Here is a 22,977-nt window from a genome sequence, read left to right as displayed (position 1 = left end):
AGAAAGGTTTTCAAAGTGGCAAATGAATTGGTAACTTTTTTTGGCTTTGATTTTGTCAGTCACTGGAATTATGATCCACTAAACATAATAAAAACAAGACTTATTGCCAATGGGAACTCTATGAAAAAATATCAACATCTAGAGATGCCATTGATAGAAAATTTAAAAAACAAGGATTTGTGGGATGAGGTTAAGAAAAATATGGAGAAACATGTAATAGAGAATAATATTTCAATGCAAGAATTGTCATCCCAAATTATGATATTGCACATATCAGTCACACAAATCAAAGCCTATGACATACTTAAATTTCTACAAAAAAGCATCTCAACCTTCTAAGAGGTCTATGCCGAAAGCAATTAAAGAGGCATGCACATCTAAATTTTGGTGTCAAACCAAGATGACTAATTTTTGGAAAATGAGGCAAAATTTGGGTGAACCAAAGACATCAGCAAGTTTTGAGGAAATCCAAGAGGATGAACTTTTCAACAATTATTGGAATAAAGAGCATGCAACTATACTATATGATTTTGCAATTGTAGTGATAGTGATATTCAAAGACAAAAGGAGCTCAAGTCTGATGGAGACATTCAAGTTATTTAGGATTCTGGGTCAACCAGGGGCAGACATATTGTTAATCTTAAAATGATTGATTCTATTAAACACGCATATAATAAAGGGGCAACTATGATACAAAAAATGGGTTATGCAAGTATAGGGCCCATTGGTGCAAGTGGTGAAGGGATTTGGAATCTAGTTCCCATATCAGACCCACCCAAAAGAGGGAGTAAACCAATCATAGGACTCTTTGATGAGATTGAAGATGATTCATCTGGAAAGGGCAAAAAACATTATACTTCTACTTCTGAAGGTCATCCCTACACAATATTTGTTAAATCTTCAAATCCAATTGTAGTTGATCCCACTGGCACTGGCACTAGCACTAGCATGGATGAACCTTGTACAAAAAAGCAAAAAATTATGACAATTACAATTCAAGCAATGTCAATGGTTACTTCACCAATGTATGCACCAATAGCTTCTATACAAAACTTTAAAAATAGTCCTAAAACACTAGGATTTGGAATGTGCCATCTTTAGTATGTTGGCAACCTCAAAATACAATTGTAGGTGGAGTAAGTTTAACTGGAGCTAGAGGAGCATACAATAATACAATTGATAATTCACCTTTCAAACACTCAATTGTGTCAGCAAACCCAAATTTTAGTTTAAAGGAGTTTGCATCAAAGTTTGATTAGACAAGCAAAAGAAATAGGCAAATTATGAAGACTTTGAAAAGTAATGCAGTTGTTGAATCTCAGGGATCTACTAACAGTATATTTCCAACATATGATCCAAACACTAAAATGATGAACTTCATGGCTGTTATGCCCCTGGCTAGAGATAATAATCCACCAGAAAATGTAATAAATTGTAATGATGTACAAGTTACCAGTCTTCAAATGGATTTCTCAAAAGTGAAAAATATTGACAAAATCAATATATCAAAAGAGAGCAAAAAAATGGTCTACTCTACACTTCTAAAAGCAGAGAGGGAAAACAAAAGGCTTACAAAGAAAATAGAAAAGTTACAGGTAGACCTTGATAATGCGAAGGCCAAGGAGAAAGGAGTAGACAATAGGTTCAAAGAATTGCAAAACATGATAAAGAATTGTTCTCCTATAGAGGCATTTGTCCATTAAGAAAAGATGAATGAAAAACTTAAAAAATTAACTAAGAATTAGATGAGTACAAGAAAAGAATTCAGCATGAAAAAGCCTCTACTACACAGTTGTTCAAGTCTGTAGAGAGTAGTGCACAGGTCAACAAAAAATTGAAAATTGACTTGGACTCTACTATCAAGGAAAATAATAATTTGAAGATCGAATTGGAGAATGAAAAGAAAAAAGAGGAGTCTAAGGCAAGGATAATTGATAATTTATAGAAGGAATTGGGGAATGAGAAGAAAAAAGTGGAGTCTAGTGCAAATAAATCCACAATTTGAAGAAGCAATTGGAGAATATGAAGAAAAAAGAGGAGTCAATTGCAAAAAAAATCCTTGATTTAAAAAAATGAATTGGAGAATACGAAGAAAATGGAGTCTAGTGCTACTGCAAACAGTAACACAATCCACCATATGAATAAAGAATTGGAGAATGAAAAGAAAAAAGAGGAGTCAACTGCAAAGAAAATCCTTAATTTGAAGAAGGAATTGGAGAACGCGAAGAAGGAGGAGTCTACTCAAACACTCCATGATTTGAAGAAGGAATTGGACCATCATGCCAAGGATACTATAATAAACACATTTACGCTTATCAAACAAGAAAATTGGGACAAAATAATGAAGAACAGTGATAGTTTGTTTGAATGGCTTGATTTAAATAGCAATCTCAAAGTTGTCTTTAAAAATGTAAAAAAAGATGTTGAGGGTAAAAGAAGTATCGTCATCAATTCCTTAAAAAATCTTGCTAAACAAATTTTGAATAAAATATAGAGATCCAGTTATAGGGATTTGGTAAACCAAGGAATAAAAAACTGCTTAGATGCCTCTGTAATGACCTTTGTTGTCTGTCATAATTGTGAACAAGTAATGGAAATAAATGAAGCTCTCAAATCTACTTCTAGAGACTTGATGAAGATGAATCATAGCTTACTAAACTTGCAAATGTTGGATTACCAAATCTAGCTTACTCAAACAAATTCATTGGAAAAGAAGATTACATGAAAAAATTATACAACACCATGAATTTTGATTTAGGCAATTTGCCTGAGGAAACCACTCTAAAAGAATTGCAAGTTGCATCAAACCACTATTAACAATGAATGCAGTTATAGATAAATTCCTCAGTTCATGTAAAAATATCTCTTCAAAGTATTCATTGTTGACAAGGTTACAACTATTTAGCTACAACCTCAAAAAAGTAGAGCTTCCAAATGATGCAGAATGGAGTGCCCTAAAGAACATCATTAGAGTTGGGTCATCTTCTCAAACTGTTACTGTTGTTGTCAATGACAGTCATAGTTGATAGCACTAAGAAGTAACAACTTAGTAAGTGATAGTACTATTATAATCATTTTGTTACTTGTTGCTCTTTAATTTCAAATTTTGGATTTAATTTCAACTTTATTTGATGTTAATTTTACAGGAATCAAGAGCCAGCATATCAGGATAGTTGGACAGTCAGGCACTGGCATGTTATTACTACATAGAGCAGATGAAAAAAAATTCCCTACTCCTACTTGAAAAAATTGTACAATTGGCAATGTGATTGTACACACATAATGTATTATGTAGTAATAATCTGATTATATATACAATTACAAACCAACCTACAACTATTGTTGCTCCCTTGTATCTGTAAAAGGGAGTTTAGGGTCATTTGACATCGAGTCATTTGCAAAGGGTTGTAATTGTTTGTAATTGTTAAATGTATTATGTTATAGGCTGATTTATAATTATAAATTATAATACTTTTTTTCAAAATAAAGCTTATTCTATTTAATGCATTATGTTACAATTTCTTAAAGAAACTAGAATCAATGAAAATCTAAAAATGTCTAAAAACTAGAATGAATGAAAATCTCAAGTTCAACATGTATTATTGTATTAAAACTAGAATCAATAAAAATCTCAACATGTTTAAAAAATATAATCAATGAAAATCTCAACATGTGTAGACTTTAAAAGTAAAAACTAGTTTCAATGAAAATCTCAACATGTAAGTTTGTAACATCAACATGTTTAAAAAATAATTTAAGCATCTATAAAAAGATGGTGAATGGAGGCTATAAATTAACTTCTACAAACATAATTAATTAGTAGATAGAATCTTAGACCAAAGCTACTAGCCTACTTCTTGACTCACGCAGAAGATAGAACTTGAAGTTGAGAAGCTGTTATAGTTGTCACTCTGCCTGGACTAGCTTAGCATCACTATCATTAGAATCCTCCTCATTTATTGCATATAACATTTCATTGTTCATTGTCTTTTCTTCAAATTCACTATCAGTGTCAGTATGCATGCCAAAGTCAACACCATCTTCATTTCTTTCAGTATCAGGACATGAACCACTACCATCACCACTGCCACTACCACTGCCACCACCATTGCCACTGCCACTTAGGTTTGAAATGTTGGCCATCCATCTTCTTCTACATTTTTTTCTCCAAATGTTGAGAGCCATGTCATAAAGGAAACTATCTAGCTCATACCTAGAATTATAGAGCCTCAAACAATTATCCAAATTTTTGTCTTATTTGTTTCTAACCTTTGACTTCAAGAAGCCCAAGTCATCCTCCACTAAACCCAATAGCATTGTCAAACATAAATCAATAAGCTTGAAATATTCTGGTATTGACATTCTCAACTGATTTCCTAACGAAGGTTTTTCCAAAGCTTTGTTACTACTCCCTCTTCATTTGGATTCTCCATAAGACCATATTGTTCCCTCATTATGTTTGCAAAAGAATATGATTGATCTCTTAGTCGAAATCCATCTAAAATTCGATTTATAGTTACTCCATTGATTACTTTAGGTTTGCAAAAATGTTGAATCAAAGTCGTCATCCTTCTTCAAAAATCATTCAAACAGTTTAGAGACCAATATTGAGAAAAAACAATAGATAATGCTTCAAGCAGTTCCTCTAGAGGGAATTGGAATCTAATTTGTGACAAAAGATTGTACCAAACTTGCTTGATAGAGTCAAGCATAGAGTCTTTGATCTTCTTGAAGTTTTCACTCGTAACACGTGAAGTACCTTCTCTAATTTTGATTCTACTTCGCTTCCTACTTCATTAGGGTTAGAGTTGGGGTCAACGCAGACATATTACTGCACTGGTATGTCAACTTCACGTACCCTGGCACATACCTCATCATTTGCACCAATATGTGAAAAGTTTCCAGGATTGTTCAAATCTGTGATTTCTATCCACTTTACAAAGTTTGATTCATCTAATGGTAGTAATTTATATAGAGTATCTAGGCTATTACATGTCATTTTACGTAGCTTATTATATTTTGCAATGTACATAGCTCTTTGTTGAACCTTTTTCATAATATTTCTCATGTCCTATAGCATGGGGAGAATAGATGCTAAAGTTAAGAGTATCTTAACATTAGTTAGACATGAATATAGCCGAGGGAATCTATCTCGCACAGAGTGGATTAGTCCAAGCAATGACAGATATTCAGAGAATACTTGATGTGCTAGTCCATCCAAAGAGATCCATCTGGTATCATTGTCATTAAGAAGCTTCCCCCCATCACTAAGTCCTTGAGAAAAGTGTTGAAATTCTTGGACTTGGTTTGGACTTCGACAAAAGTATTGGTAAATCTCTTTGATTAAAGATTCCACTTTACTTACACAACCAAAATCGCTGACAATTTCAAAAGCTAGATTCATTCGATGGCCCATGCAATGAATGGGAATAGCGTAGGGTGCCAAATCATTCTTGATCTTTTTGCAAAGACTGCCTTTATGACCTTGCATAACCGAAGCTCCATCCACCCCAACACACCAAATTTTTGGCAATCTCCATGTTATCCAAACCTCCACATTCAAGTAGAGTGCTCTTTAACAAATCATATAAATTTTTGGTTGTCGCACTACAATTCAATTTAACAAAAAATAGTAGAAAGGGTTGATGGCAAAGATCATTTACAATATAAACATGCATGCACACCCATAAAGTATTATCAATTGATGCAACTTCATATAGAGACAATGCAATAAAATTTGAGTTTTTTTTTTTTTCCTTCATATCTTCTTTTTTAACCTGTGCAAGAAAACTAGCCCATTCCCACCTATTGTTTACTGACCAGTGACTATTCAGATATTTCAACATTGCTTGTGTAACTCATATATTTTGGCATTCCTGATATGTAGACAAATGTCCTTTGTTTTCCAAGTTAGCATGAATTTTTCAACTCCATCTATAGTTTTCTTTTTGTAAACTTTATCAACATGTTTTTCTATAGTATCAAGTTTAAGTTGCAACTTCTTCTCCTTCTTTGTTATCTCTGTGTAAATATTACTTCTGTATTCTACATGAGGCTTACCATCAATTGGATTGTCCACTGGTTCAATGAACCAGTACTTTTCCACTCATTCTAATTGAAAATTTCTTTTGGATAGACCCCATCGAGATCGATCTTTTTTTTATTCTAATTTTCTTTTCCCCTTTTGTGCATGAACATGATTTATGGAATCACTTTTGGTTTTCTCACCCGACTGGTCATTAACTGACTCTAAGTCTATAACATCAATTTGTGACTCCCTACTCAGGATAAGTGCCTCCAAATTGTGTTCAAGTTTGTCCTCGACTGAGATATAAAGTTCACCAACTTGAACTTCTTCAATATGTCTCCAACTTGTGATGAATCTCCTTTTTCAATAAGCACTGGAGATCTAACTTGTGAATCTTGTAGATTGCCAACATTTCCACCACCAAAATATGCATATATGGTTCTGTGTTTTGGTAATGGTGGCCTCTCTTGGCTTTCAGGGATCCTACCGGAACCCTTGTTACCCCTCTTGTTTGACATTGAAAACCAATAAAGGCTGCAAAAAATAAATCAACTTAGTTGTTGAACAAAAGACTCAAATAGTGACAAGTCAAAGACTGTGAACAATGATAGTAGACTACTTAGACTACATATAATAACAATAATATGATTCATTCTCATAAAAAGGGTACTGCTATGGTACTATAGTCTATGGTACTACCCAATAAAATTCACAAACCTATCTTAGCATGTGAGATGTCTAGTCACCACTCACCAGTGGACACTAGATAGTAAAACTAAAAAATTAACTAGTACCAACACCATTGTCCACATAAAAAATAAGATCAAAATTTCTTTCCTTTTATGAAAACCATGGTCCACAAGTCAATGGGTAATGCACTCAACACTCTGAAATTTTGGCAACAATAAGAAATGCTAGTCTCTAGACCAAAAAAGAGTGAAGTGTATGGAATAATAATATCTTATAGTCCAATCTAGGTTGGTGAATTATGTAGGATTAACAATCAGGAATGTCAATTGTAGGTGAAAAGCACCTTCCTATGCAAGTCCACAATAGGAAACAGTTGGCTAAACAAGGCTAGTGGTCAACACATGCCGAGAAAATGGTAGGTGATGCCCAACCCAAGGGAAAATTATTTGGTTGTAGTAATTGAGAAAGAATGTTGTCTAATAAGAAACAACATGCAAAGGTTGGCAAATTTTTTATAATAAATGTACCCAAAACGTATATTACATTGGTGATTGGATCGATATTTTTGACCAATCTTGTGATAACTAATGGGCAACTACGACGGACGTTGGACCCAAATCTAATAAATATCTAGTGATGCAGTTGACCTATGTTACATGCACTATTCGCCAAATGATGATCGACCCATGAGACAGGATCACCAAAAGGCGAAGATTTGCCACTAAATTAATCTCTGTATTTGTCTTCCACAACACCTAATAGGGTTGGAATATCTTAAGAGGGATTCAAAGTCTCCTAATAGGGACTCATATGTACTGAATGTATTCATAGACTCCTAACATGGTCCATCCTCTAACAAGGAACATTTATATTAGTACATCATCTTGTGGGTACCATCCCCACTGAGGTTTTTCGTTTGATCAAGGGTATCCCTAGTTAACATATATGGTGTAATTATGTATGAGTATCTTGTTGTGCTTTCAGTTTATATTCCTCATTTGGTTAAGTTTGTTTAAGGTTGATAATTATGATAATAGTCGAATAACTGATTCATCTCCCCCCTCTTAGTTATATCAGTGGACTATATATTCTAATAGTCGTTTAATAGTAGATGAGTGAATGGTTTGCATTTGTCTGCAAGTTACAAGATGAACCTTTTTCTAGTGGTGTAAGGAAGGTATGAAAATATCTAGGGCCAAAGGCACACTTAGCTATCCAAGCCACCTTGCAGAGTAAACACAATGGAAGAAAACACATAGAGAACAACACCAAGGAGAGAGAGAGAACACAACACTTTATTGATTCATCAAGTTATTAGCATATATGCCCAACTGTAAGGCCTTCTGGGTTATAACCACAAATAAATACAACTTCAAGATCCACGATCCAACTTCAAATTCTCACTTCTAGAGACATCTTCTCTAACTCTCTAAGTCCCCCTTCTAAACTAAACCAAATACCTCTACTTATACTTGCAAAAATGGCTTACAAAAGATTCTAGATTATTACATAATAGAAAGGTCAATCTTAAAATGGTATGTACACATCCCAAGGAAAGATTTGAATATTAAATCCACGATCCAAATTAATTACATAAGTTAGCTCAAACTAAGAACCAATCACAGACAACTCATTCAAAGAAGGAACCAAGTGTCAACAAATAACAGGTTCACTCAACACTTGAAGGAATGCTTGGCCAACACTAAATAATTACTGGCACTCGACAATGACTACAACTCGACAATGACTGCAACTTGACAATGATTGCAACTCGGTACTTACTACAACTTGGCAATAACTTGCAAAATGAGCAAAGATGAGAAGGATAACATGTCAACCCAGGATGCTCCTACATCGGACAACTAGGGTAGAAAGAAATCATGCAAGTGTCACAACCTGAGCCAAATCCAACATAGATTGAGAAATCCATGTAGCACCTTTCAACTAGTTTGTTCTTCCACTTCGCCAAAACTCATAATAGTCTTTTCCTCTTGTGATCTTACTAATTCTCTGATCTAATATATATTCAACCTCTTTAATCTAGTTCATAGGATAATCATTAGGTACAAAAAAATCATCATCTAACTCATGATACATATACAAATCAACAACATTGAATATAGGAGATATATCCATGTCATCAGGTAACTCAACTTCATAAGCATTTCCACTGTCAAACTTCCTAAAAATCTTACAAGGTCCAAACTTCTTCATTTTCAACTTACTATATGTTCCAATAGGAAATTTATCTTTCTTCAAATGAACCATCACCTCATCACCAACTTCAAAAACATGATGTCTCCTAGACTTATTAGCATTCTCCTTATACTTTTGATTACTTTGTTCCAACCTCAACTTCACTTCCTCATGCAAAGAATTAATAAAAAAAGAAAATTCTTCCCCTGCAACATTTCTTTTCTTCATCAGCAACATCCCTCAAATATGATTTTCCTCCAGGCTACATTCTTGTAACAATCTCAACAAGTGTTTTCCCCATACTCCTACTCATAGAATTATTATATGCAAACTCAACTTGTGCCAATACCATCTCCCAATTATTTGGTTTATCTCCAACTAATCATCTTAAAAAATCACCCAAGCTTCTATTCACAACCTCTATCTGTCCATCAGTCTGTGGATGAAATGTCTTCTTACATGGTATGAAATGAGCCATTTTAAAAAATCTATTCACACCAACAAATATGGAATCATACCCTTTTACTACCTTAGATAATTCAAGAAAAAAATCCATACTGATGTCACTCCAAGGTTTCTTAGGAATAGAAATAGGTGTATATAATCCAGTATTCTGACTTACTCCTTTTGCAACTTGACAAATTTCACAACTCTTTACAAACTTCTAAACATCCTTATACATCTAAGGCTAATAATATTTTTCCTTCAACAAACTCAATGTCTTATTAACTCCAAAATGTCCAACCAATCCACAACAATGCTTTTCCTTAATCAAATTAACTCTCATAGAACTTCTTAGTATACATAAATGAATTCCTTTAAACAACATACCTTCTTGAATGAAATACTCATCATACTTACTCATGTGATTTGATAGATTTGGTTCTCTACACTCTCTCCACACCTCAGAAAAATCAGAATTATACAACTATTTGATTTCATCAAAACCAAGAACTTCAATCTTCATCTCAGTCAACAAAGAACGCCTTCTACTCAATGCATCAACAAATCGGTTAGTGACTCCACTTTTATGCTTGATCACAAATGTGAAACTCTACAAGTACTCAACCCACTTCATATGTCTCTGATTCAATTTATGTTGTCTTCCCAAACACTGTAAATCTTTATGATCAATATACAAAACAAACTCATTAGGAATTAAATAATGTCTCTACTTCTTCAAGGCTTGAACAATAGCACAAAACTCTTGATCATACACAAAATAATTCCTTTTAGCATCATTCAACTTCTTACTAAAGAAAGAAACAAGTTTACCTTCTTGACTCAACACAGTTCTTATTACACTTCTACTTGCATCACATTCAACTTGAAATACCTTATTGAAATCAAGTAAAGCCAATATAGGTAACTCATCAACCTTTTATTTTAAAGTCTAAAAAATCTTATCAGCTCCATGTGTCCATCTAAAATCCTTTTTATCTCCTCTCATTGTCTCAATTATAGCATTACAAACATAAGTGAAATTATTTATAAACATCTTGTAGAAACTAGCCAAACCATGAATTGATCTTACCTCACCCACATTCTCATGTGTAGGCCATTCTAAAATTGCTTTAACCTTTTTAGGATCCATTTTCAAACCATCAGCTGAAATCACAAATCCCAAATACACAATCTCCTTTTGCATAAAATAACACTTTTTCAAGTTAATCATCAACTTCTCCTATTTCAATCTCTGCAATACTTGTCTAACATGCTCAAGATGTTCTTCCTTGGTTTTATTGAATATTAGAATATCATTCAAATAAAAAATCACAAACTTACCCAAAAATCTTTTGAGAACTTCATTCATCAACCTCATGAAAGTACTAGGTGCATTAGTCAAACCAAAAGGCATTACCAACCATTCATACAAACCATCTTTTGTCTTAAAAGTAGTCTTTCATTCATCACCTTCTATGATTCTGATATGATGATAACCACTCTTCAAATCAATCTTGGTAAAATACTTTTCTCCACTCAAACAATCTATTATGTCATTTATTCGCAGCATAGGAAACTTATACTTCACTGTGATTTTGTTAATAGTTTTAGAATTAGTACACATTCTCTATTCTCCATTCTTCTTATGTGCTAATACAACAAGTGCAACACATGGGCTCAAACTTTCTTGGATCAGACCTTTCTGCAACAACTAATGCACTTGTTTATTAAGTTCTTCATTCTTTGTAGGTGTTAATCTATATGGTGCTTTATTTGGTAAACTAGCTCTAGGAATCAAATCCATATAATGAATTATACTTCTCATAGGTGGTAAACCATCAGGTATATCTTTTGCAACAATCTCCTTGTACTCATTCTATAGTCACTAGATCATTACTATTGTTTATGACTCGGTCATTACCACCAAAACTAGATCCTCTAGGAATTATGGAAAAACAACCTTGATTTCTTTTTCAAATTTCTTTATATCAATCATACAAATTCTAATAGTAGTACAATTGACCTCTTCTAGACTTTCAATCAAAGGCAACAATATTTTCTTTCTCCCATTCACCCAAAGAGTATATTGACTCAATCTTCCATCATGTATAGCATATCTATCATATTGCCAAGGTCTACCCAACAAAATATGACAACAATCCATAGGTATAATATCACATAGAACTTCGTCAAAGTAATGTCCAATCTTGAACTTCATAATACATTGTTCACTTACCAATGTCTTATGCTCATCCTTGATCCATGAAACATGATAGGGTTTAGGATGCTTTAGCCTCTGTAACTTCAACTTTGTAATCAGCTCCTATGGTGCCAAATTTGTTGGACTTCCACTATCAAAGATCACCTTGAAGCATTTTCTAGCCATGTTACATCTGGTCTTGAAAAGACTTCTCCTTAGAACATGTTCCTCACCAATTTTGTTATTACACAAGGTTCTTCTCATCATCAGATTTTCTCTAGCCTCAGGTCCACTTGGTGAACCCTTACTGTCTCCTTGAATAATATCATTTATGTTACCTTATTCATTCTCAGAAGACCTACACTCAAAGGATTTATGTCCTTCTTTGCTACATCTAAAACAATTACCACAAAAACCACCTCTAGAATAAGAATTACCTCTTCCTCGGTAAGAACTAGTACCTCCTTGGTAAGAATTACTACCTTTCCATTTAGCCTTGCTTTTGTCATCACTTTTTCATTCATATTTTCCTTTATCTTGCATAGAATTATCAGATCTACCTCCTTCTCCATAAGATATACCTCTGCCTCTCTAGAATTTACCACCTCTACGTCTTTGTCTTTGTTTATGCTTCTTTGTCAAGATCTCCTCAACTTTCAAGGCATATTGGTATGCTTCCTCCACACTTTCCAATTTAACAAAACTTATCTCATCTTGAATTCCATATCTCAATCCTTTTAGATACCTTGCAACTTTCTCAACATCATCATCCACATGTTTAGGTTTGATGTCCAATCTATAGAATTCCTCAGTATAGTCCTTCATAGTCATGTCCCTTTGTCTCAAATTATGCATCTTTCTCAACAAGCTAACTTGGTAATCAGAAAGAAGGAACTGTTTATTCACTTTTTTCACCATTTTCAGCCAAGTCCCGATCTTCTCCTTCCCCTCCTTTGTTTATCAGTTTGCAAATGCTCCCACCACAATGAGGCATGACCTTTCAACCTAGTAATTGCAATTTTAACCTTCCTATTATTAGGAGTATTTTCAAACTGAAATAACTTTTCCATGTCAAAGATCCAATCCAACACAAGATTGGTGTCCAATTTTCCATCATAAGGAACAACTTCTATAACATGATTTAAATGTGCCCTAGCCAATACTCTCAACAATCTTTCCTCATCTTGATCTCCTTTAGGTTCTAGATTAGGGTTTAGTGTTATTGCTTCATTATCAAGATGTTCTCCTCTCCTATGGGCTATCTCAACATATCATCTAATCTGGCTGCAATTTGTCTCAATATATCCAATATGGCAATGTCAAAATTTCCTCTACCTTGAACCATCTTTGCAAATAGGTTTCTGAAAGATCATAACCCTCTGCAAGTTATGGGTCAAATTTTTTGATCTGTAACCCTACAACCAAATTCAACTTAGGGTTCTATAGGATCCAATCTCTAGAAGGATGAATCTCAAGCTCTAATACCACCTAGTGCAAGGAAGGTATTAAAACAACTAGGGCCAAAGGAACACCCAACTATCCAAGCCACCTTGCAGAGTAAACACAATGGAAGAAAACACATAGAGAACAACACCAAGGAGAGAGAGAACACAACACTTTATTGATTAATCAAGTTATCAACATATATGCCTAGCTATAAGGCTTTTTGGGTTATGGCCAGAAACAAATACAACTTTGAGATCCATGATTCAACTTCAAATTATCACTTCCAAAAACATCTTCTCTGACTCTCTAAGCCCCCCTCTAAAATAAACAAAATACCTCTACTTATACTTGCCAAAATGGCTTACAGAAGATTCTAGATCATTACATAATAGAAAGGTTGACCTTAAAATGGTATGCACATATCCCAAGACAAGATCCAAATATTAAATTTATGATCCAAATTAATTACATAAGTTAGCTCAAACTAAGAACCAATCACAGACAACGTGGTCAAAGAAGGAACTAAGCATCAAAAGATAACATGTGCACTGGACACTTGAAGGAACACTCAACCAACAATAGATAAATTGGCCAACACTAGATAATTACTAGCACTCTAAAATAACTGCAACTTGGTAATGATTGCAACTTGGTAGCAACTAGAAAAATGAACAAAGATGAGCAGGATAACATGTCAAACCAGGATGCTCCTGCATCAACTAGACTGTAACTTTCCTTGTAGACTGTGTAACTACTTGAGTGTCTTAGGAGGACACATTTTTGTTATATGTTTTTCCTTATTGGGGTTAATCTCTACACCTCTCCACAATATAATGAATCCTAGGATAACTTCTAATGTGATCCCAAAGAAACATTTCTTAGGGTTGAGATTTGACCCCTACTTGTAAAGGTGATCAAATATACTTTCTAGAATAGTACTAAAATGTTTGACCTTGTTTTTTATTTAGCTAGGATGTCATCCACGTGATCTATAAGTGTCTTGTGGATCATGTTGTAGAATGTGATTGTCATGGATATCTGATATGTAGCCCCTACATTCTTTAGATAAAATGAAATCGTATTATAGTAGAAGCTACCCCATGGGGTTGTGAATGTTGTCTTGTGTTGATCTTCTTATATGATGCATATTTCATTATAGCAAGAGAAACTATCCATGCAAGACAACATCTCATGTCCAACTGTGAGGTCCACTAGCATGTGCATATTTGGAAAAAGAAAGCCATATTTTGGAAAAACCTTACTGAGGTCTTTGAAGTATGTACAAATCTAGATCTCTCTTGTTTTTTTGGATACTAGCACCATATTAGAAATACATTTTGAATAGTTAATAGATATTTGACTAGAATGACTACTTTCACATGCATCTTGTAGAGCTTCTTTTTCATTAATTTTTTACTTGGACCAATGATAGGATGATGTACCACCAAATTGAGATCCAATCCTAACATGTGACTATAGGACCATCCAAAGTTGATAGTGGCCTCTCTAAGGAGCTTAGTAAGGGTGATCTTTTCTTCTTCTAGTAATGACATGACTATGTAGGTGATCCTTGAACACTCTTTTATGCCAAAGTTGATTGGTTTTGTCTCCTTGATTAATATGGATGACTTCTTAGGCTTGTATTCATGGATGGGAGGAAGAGGGAAGTCTTCACCCTCTAGTGGCCCAAAGATATTTTCATCAAAATATTTTCCCTTTTTTGTACATTTTAAGAGTAAAAAAGAAATCCATAGGGGTTTTCAGTAAAAGACTCAAATTTTTATTTTTTATTTTACTTTTGTGGCTAGAAACTTTCTCTTCCCTAAAATATGCCTTGGGGTCCAATTTGTAGACATGTGTAGATTCCTACTCCCTATTTTTTTATATGATTTTTCTCCCATGAATCTGAGGAGCTCACCCTCACCTTCAAACATGTTAATGTGTACAATGTTTGGTTAGTCCCAGTCTATGAGGTCGAGGTGGATGAGGGGAAGGTCAATAAGGTTGATGGATAGTTGACTGAGGACAAAATTCTCTAGGTAGAAATTATCTACAAACTTATCACCATAAGAAGTCTTAACCTCCTCTTTTGAGATGTCTTCAACCTCAATGATTCTTCCTTGGATACCTAATAGGGTAACATTAGGCACATTGGTACCCCCAATCAAGGTTTGGAAAATCCAAGACCATGATTCCAAGGTCGTAGATTTGCTTCAAGTGGACTCTTCATGCCATTTTCTTTATGGCCTAGGTTGTGTCCTTAATAGTTCTATTGTTTTGTTCCTAATTGATTAGATTTAGGATATTTTTCTTTAAAGTAGCCAAGGAATATGTTTTCTTTGGGCAGGGGATCCTTTTACATCCACTGATTGATATATGGTTTTATATCTTTAGTGATCATGATGTTATTAGATAGAAATTTTGAAGAACCAAGCTATTTTGATTGGGGTTTGTTCTTTAGTTGTGGGCTTTGATGTGACAAACACTCTCTAGTATGTAGATCGAGGGGTAAGGCTTGAAATGTGAATGCATCTAATTGGTTTTATTCTCCACAACCTTGGTTGTTAATCTTGATGTAAGAGAGGGTGTATGCAAGTATGGTATTTGGAATATGGTGGGATCTAGAGAAACTAGTGACATTAGTGCTAATGTCAATTTGTGGGCAGTAATTTGAATGGGGATATGATGCTTACAATGCACAACAATATGTGAAGGGTTGTGAATTAGTGTGGATGGCGAACCTAGTGTCTCAAAGAGAAAATTTAAGGTATTGATGGAAGGTGGAAGGAATGACATTCATGGAATGAATCCAGGGATGGCCAAGGAGGATATTGTAAGGGAGGTCAAGATCAACAATGTGGCACACTATTTCTTGCATGATTGGACATACAATGGTGGGTATCAAAATGGTGCCTTGTGAGATACATTTTAGGTTGTCAATAAAAGACTCAAATTTTTATTTTTTGTTTATCTTTTGTGGCTAGAGACTTCTTCTTCCTTGAAATATGCCCCGCGGTCCAATTTGTAGATGTGTGTAGATTCCTACCCACTATTTTTTTATATGATTTTTCTCCCATGAATCTTAGGATCTTGCACTCACCTTCAAACTTGTTAATGTATACGATGTTTGGTTGGTCCCAATCTATGAGCTTAGGGTGGATGAGGAGAAGGTCAATAAGGTTGATGGATAGTTGGCTGAGGATAAATTTTTCTAGGTAGAAATCATCTACAAACTTATCACCATAAGAACTCTTAACCTCCTCTTCTAAGATGTCTTTAGCCTTAATGATCCTTCCTTGGATACCTAACAAGGTAACATTAAGCACATTAGTACCCCCAATCAAGGTTTCAAAAATCCAAGACCTTGATCCCAAGGTTTTATATGGGCTTCAAGTGGACCCTTCATGCCACTTTATTCATGGTGTAGGTTGTATCCTTGATAGTTATGTTGTTTTGTGCTTGATCGATAAGATTTGAAATATTTTTCTTTAAAGTAGCCAAGGAGTACGCCATCTCTGGGAAGGGGATCTTTGTACAACCAATAGTTGATATATGGTTCCATCTCTTCACTAATCATGATGTTGTTAGATAGAAATTTTGAAGAACCAAGCTATTTTGATTGGGGTTTGTTCTTTAGTTATGGGATTTGATGTGACAGACACTCTCTAGTATGTGGATTGAGGGGTAAGGCTTGAACTATGAATACATATAATAGTTTGTACTCTCCACAACCTTGGTTGTTGATCTTGATGGAAGAGAGGGTGTATGTAAGTATGGTGTCTAGATTATGGTGGGATCTAAAGGAACTAGTGACATTAGTGCTAATGTCAATTCTTGGGTAGTGATTTGAATGGAGATATGATGATTCAAATGTACAACAATATGTGAAGGGTTGTGAATTAGTGTGGATGGTGACTCTAGTGCCTCAATGTGAAAATTTAAGGTTTTGATGGAAGGTGGAAGGAATTACCTTCATGGAATGAATCTAGGGATGGCCAAGGAGGATATTGTAAGGGAGGTCAAGATCAACAATATGGCACACTATTTATTGCATGACCAGACCCACAATGATGGGTATCAAAATGGTGCCTTTTGAGATACATTCTAGGTTGTCATAGGCCTTGATGGTGATGACTTCTTTCATTATGTCTAACTAAGTTTAGCCCACATATTTTATGAATACCAATATGCATAGGTTTAGAGACAAACCATTATCTATTACAACTCTCTTGATGAAGAAGTCATCAAACCCTCTAACATTCCATCTATAGACCTTGATCACAACCTTACATTATACATCATGCCAAAATTTATGCATTAAAACTAGTGTATAAGGGAATGCAAAAATGAGTTAAATATTTGACAAACTAAGCTATTATATCACTTACAACTAACCAAAAATAAAGAGTGAAAACAAAATGGAGAACACCCAAAAATCTCTCTTGATCTTTGGATTTGTCCAAGGATTTGAATGTGTACTCAAATGGATTCTTTACTCAATATTCAGTGGTGAGTATATATTCTTGCATTATAAGGTTGCAATTCTATGTATTTGGAGGTAAAATGGCATGGTAACAATACATAAAAGGTTGATGATTTTTGAAGGAGCGAGGGTTCAATTTATAGGAAAGGAGGAGGTGAAATGGATGATGAAGAAGAAAATCTTCAAGTGGCCAATATGATTTTGAGAGGGGGCACATGAATGTGCTTTCTCAAATGCATCTCATTGTGATAATTGTCACAAGGAGAGAGGCTTGGGAAGATGGGGAAATGTGACCATTTTAGGGGGATGTGAAGGGGAACAAGGATATAAAGGATGTTAAGAGCATTTGATTCAACCCTAAATTATTATAATTGGGAGTGTACAAGTTTGACATAAAGGTTGACTTGGGTTGGATTAGGATTTCTTAATCCTCATGATTAAGGTTGGGCAAATATTTAGGGCTTTATTATGCTTGGATTAGGATTTCATTAGAAGGAAAGTGGGGGTTAATGGAGGATGTGATAGGAAGACTAGAGAGAATGAATAGAGGGATAATTAGCTAATCAAGGTTAATTAACTAATTAAGAGAGGTTAGTATGTGTGAATGGGTTGCGATGAGTTTGAATCAAAGGTGAAGGGTTAGGTTAGGGGTTAAGTTAGGATTAAAGTTAGTATCCATGTGCTCTAATTAATTAAAGGGGAATTGTTTAATCAAAAGGAAAATTTGGGAAATAATTTTAAAAAATATAGGTATTTATTCAAATTGATAGAGGAAATGACATTTATTTAATCATCTAACTATGGGTTGCCATTTAGATAATTAATTGAACTATAGTTAATTAATTGAATTGATTAAGTATTGGGATGACATAAATTAATTTAATATTACATATTTAATTAATAATCTCATAGAAGATAACTAAATTAGAATACTAATTTGTGTAATCAAATTTAGGTGTCTACATTATGTTTATTATAGTTCTATTGAAGTTGCGAGTAGTTAATTTCTCATAATTTCCTTTCTAGTAGGAGAGGTAGCAATATAAGTAAAAATATGGTCCATATAATGTGTTGGTTCATTTCAAGTTTACAATCTTGTTTTGGCAACTAAATGTATCAAATATCCAAAAGCGTTGTTTTGATGAGATAAGTTTATGTTTATAGGCTACATAACTCATAATTGTAATTAGATAGAGAAACACTATTTTTTTGGTACTATTGCTTGGAATGGTATTAAATCATAACCTTACTTGGGTTGCTTTATGCTTTTTCAAGATTTCTTAGGAGTAAATTTGTTTTTTCAGTGGATAGGAATTATATAAATATTGTAAAAATACTTATTATGGTCATAATGTGCAAATTAGCTAGAGAAAGGGATTTCCCCTATTACAAGAAGAGGAGGAACACACTTTGGAGATTTATTCCTTCAAATAGTGTAGAAATATATAAATAAATTCAATCACCTCTAGTTTCTTCACATTCCCCCATCTTTCATTTATCAAATTGGTGGGGGAGGTACATGTGGAAGATCTCATGATGATTTTTCCACACCCACTTTTCATTTCCCTATAGTCTAAATGGAAAGAGGTGTAGATATTAATAATATTTAACCTTCAAACTTTCCTAATTTTAATGGGTTAGTGAATGAGGATCCTAACACCTTCCTCCTTAATTTTGATGTAGTGTTTAATTTACACCTATACCACATATTATCATAGATTGAAGTTATTCCTAATCATCCATGAGGTAGTTTATGGGAATTGGAGGAGATGTAATAGAAAAAAAAGTCTCCATGAAAGAAAAATTCCTCAAGAAATATAATGGCTATTACAGGGGAGGAGACTTATGTGTAGACAATATTTTTTGAATGAGTCAAAAGGATGATGAGCTATTGAAAGACTCCTTAAAGTGGTTCTTGTTTAATCTTAATAACTCTAGACATAATATAATTGGATATGAGTCTCTCAAACTCATACTTAGTACAAAATTCCATGAAGATAACTTATATGCATTTGACTTAATGGGAGGAGGATAAATTTCACAAGCTTTCTAGACCCACATTTGTAATCTTGATATAAATTACTTAAGGGAAACTATATATAGACATAACAAATTCTAATATTATATGCATGAGTTTACATTATCAAAATAAATAATATTATTACTCATATGAAGAAATATATCTTAAAATATATGGCTACTCAACTAGAAAAACTTCAAGAAAGATGAAAACAAAAATAATCATAATGTTCTTTGGCCAAATACTGCCCCCCTACAAGTTGCTAAAATAGGAAATATTGCAAGTGTAAGAGGATTGAAATCTTAGAGAAACATCTTGATTTCAAAGCATTGGAGGATGATGAACGCCAAATATTTTACTTATCCCAAAGATAACCATGGATCAACAAAAATGTATGTCTCAAGACCATTTATCTTTTAACATGCCTTATTCAAATTATCCTTCATAGAAAAACCAAACCTCTTAGGGATAGATAAACTATGATACTCCACCATGGAACATCCAACCTATGTTATGGATTCCAATCAAACCATAACGAAAACCACCTAAACAGAAGGTACACAAAACTAATTAGTAGTAAAAATCACAATGGAGGGGTAATCAACCTTAGGGAAATTAGAACCTAAGAAATCAATGACAACAACAACTACAACTACATGGACCTTCTATTTAATAATCCATAATCCCCAATCCTATCAATCCTCTTTTGTACTTGAAAAACCTGCTCAACCCCATGCTCATTCTACATATAACTAAAATAATTATCCTACACAATGAGCATCTTCTAGTGAAATATAATGATTCCCTACTTATGTCATAGATATTAATAATGTTCACCTTAGGTCTAGAAAGAATTTACCGTCCCCAACATCTCCTCTCATAAAAGGAATCCAATAGAAATATGTTTTAACAAATTTTCATCCTCCATCTAGTGGATAAGGCTTCTTGGATAGACAAGAGCATATGAAGTAGAAAAAAATACCTATTGAGCAACATGCTTCTTAGTTTCCTTGTTGGCCTATATTTTCACCATGATAAAAATGCTAAGAACATATTATGAAAATCCAATTTTAAATTGAACAATTAGGGTTTGCATTTTTCATGTGCAAAGATTTTCCTAGAAAAACCCTAGTTTCATATCCTTATGAATTTTTTCATGTTTTACCCCTTTGATTTTTTAAATCAATGTTCTAAAAGTTTTGCGCTCTGAAAGAAATTTGAAATTATAAGTGGTGAACGTGTGACCAAGGCTTATCTTTGCATCTCCACCTTGTTAAGTTTTAATCCTTCTTAAGGTGTGATGATGTGACTCGGTCAATTCAACAGTGTTTTGCAAGGTCTCTGTGATTATTGATTAATGGTTAGCTCAAGAAAAGAAGGCGCCATGTAGTTAAGTAAACAAATTTCTTGGCTTTTCTACTATTAAACATGAAGGAATATTTTCAAGTGGTGACTACATGAAAAGACATTCATGATAGCATGAAAATAAGACACGTGGAGGCATCTGGAGATAGCATATTATGTTGTCACATAAAGAATCAAGTAATGACGTGGAGAGTAATGCTAGATAAACTATTCACGGCTTCACAACTTAAAGTATAAATAGTTAGTATTGTGGAGTGACCTAGAGACTAGCTTTGATCATGCGTTTGCAAGGCTTAAGATTACAATTTGATATATAGCTGCAAACTAGAAAAATAGTCAGTGAGTATGAATATGATGCTTGATTGCTCAATCACATAGTTAAGCATATGAAGTCAAATAGAAGCCACGAACTGTTAAGATTTTATATAGTTTGTTTGATCAATTAGTCATGTGGTTAAAAGGTGTAGTAAAACCACGAAATAGAGATTGAACTAGAGTTAGTAGCTTTCACAACTTCTCTAGCTATTTTGCAAGCCTTAAGGGTCAAATGACAGAGTAGCAATCACTCAAGTTTAACAAGTAACACATTGTCACAAGATTAAAGTGTGAGTACTACTTTTAAGCAAAAAATGGGAGACCAAGGTGTTCATCGCTCCACAACCTAAGAAATGCAATTAATACAAATAGGTGCGACCCTACAACATGGTCAAGGGATAAAGAAGCTAAGGTTATTGCTCAGTCACACAGTTAGAAGAATAAGGCAGAAAGGAAGTCGTAAAGAAACGATAAGGTATTGTTAGTAGTGTTCACTCTAATGCATGGCTTAAGGACCAAGGACGAAGACTGAGAGAAAAATGGAGATCAAGGGTTTTGTATGGTTGCAAGAAAAGTAGAAGAATTGAAAGGTAAGCCTTGTGAAGCCGCGAATAACTTACAATGCTAAGTGTTCGCATGGCTATTGCATAAAACATAAAGACTCAAGTGACTGTTGTGATCTAATTATTGCTAAAATGAGAAGTATTATTTGAAAAAGATAAAAAAAGGATTTGAACACTGGCAGTGTGAGCACTGTAAAGCCTGAATGTGATACTTTTTTGAGTTTTAAACAAATTTCAAGCATGTTGTCATAAAAACATCATTAATGCCATTCCCATGCTCAAGTGCTATTAGAGGGGGTGATGTAACAGAATTCCATTTACAAAATTCACAGAGTTCAAAACCAAAATGAGAATTGAGTGTGAAATTTTTCAAGAGGATTGAATTGTAGAGAAGTGTTTGAAGATTTTGAAATAAAAAATCATGGAACAAGAAGAAGAAAAATTTATTGCACAAATGAACATCAAGGAGGCTGCTCAAAGCATTGAACAAGGAAAGACAAAGATATCAAACTTGTATGTTGATGAATGGGTATACTTACTACTAGGGTCATCAAATGTTCAAACAATTAATTCACACATCTTCAAAGATCCAGATAGTTTCTGTAGAGATGCAACAGTGGCAAAAACTAATGGTAATGAATTATTCTCATATTTTCATAACAATAGGTTATGCAAGCCACCAATATCAAATCCTTGGAGTAGAAATTTGGCAAAATTGATTATGCCAGAAGTCATTGTTGACGTAGATTTGGTGAAGGCCCTGATAAAGGCATACAATCCTTTAATCCATGCATTTTATAGAAAGGATAGGAGTGTTCTATGCAAATTTGACAGGGAGACATTCATAGAAGTCTTCGACCTTGGAGGACCTATGAAAATGATCAATGAGAAAGACAAAGTAGATGAAACTTTCAAAAATCAAAAGAGTTTCTTCACTGGAAGAGTTATGCGAAGACATATTCCTAAGTCTAGAAAGGAAAAGGGCGAGCTCCCTAGAAAGGTAGGAGAACTTTTTCCCTTGGAATTCTTCAGCAGATATTTTTAGTACATAGTTTTTGGAGATGATAATGTGATAGGGCTAGATGACACTATGAATATTCCTGGTAATATGTATATCATGGCCCTAGATACATAGGATTTACACCATAATGTGGGGCATGATTTTGTAACCCATATAATAAATGTTATGCACAATGAGATCATAGTTGCACAGAGGGGAGAAACGGG

This window comes from Cupressus sempervirens, chromosome 4, assembly GCF_028749045.1.
Source record: "Cupressus sempervirens isolate cs-2001-9-10 chromosome 4, ASM2874904v1, whole genome shotgun sequence".
Classification (NCBI taxonomy): domain Eukaryota; kingdom Viridiplantae; phylum Streptophyta; class Pinopsida; order Cupressales; family Cupressaceae; genus Cupressus; species Cupressus sempervirens.
This window is presented reverse-complemented; position numbering follows the sequence as displayed.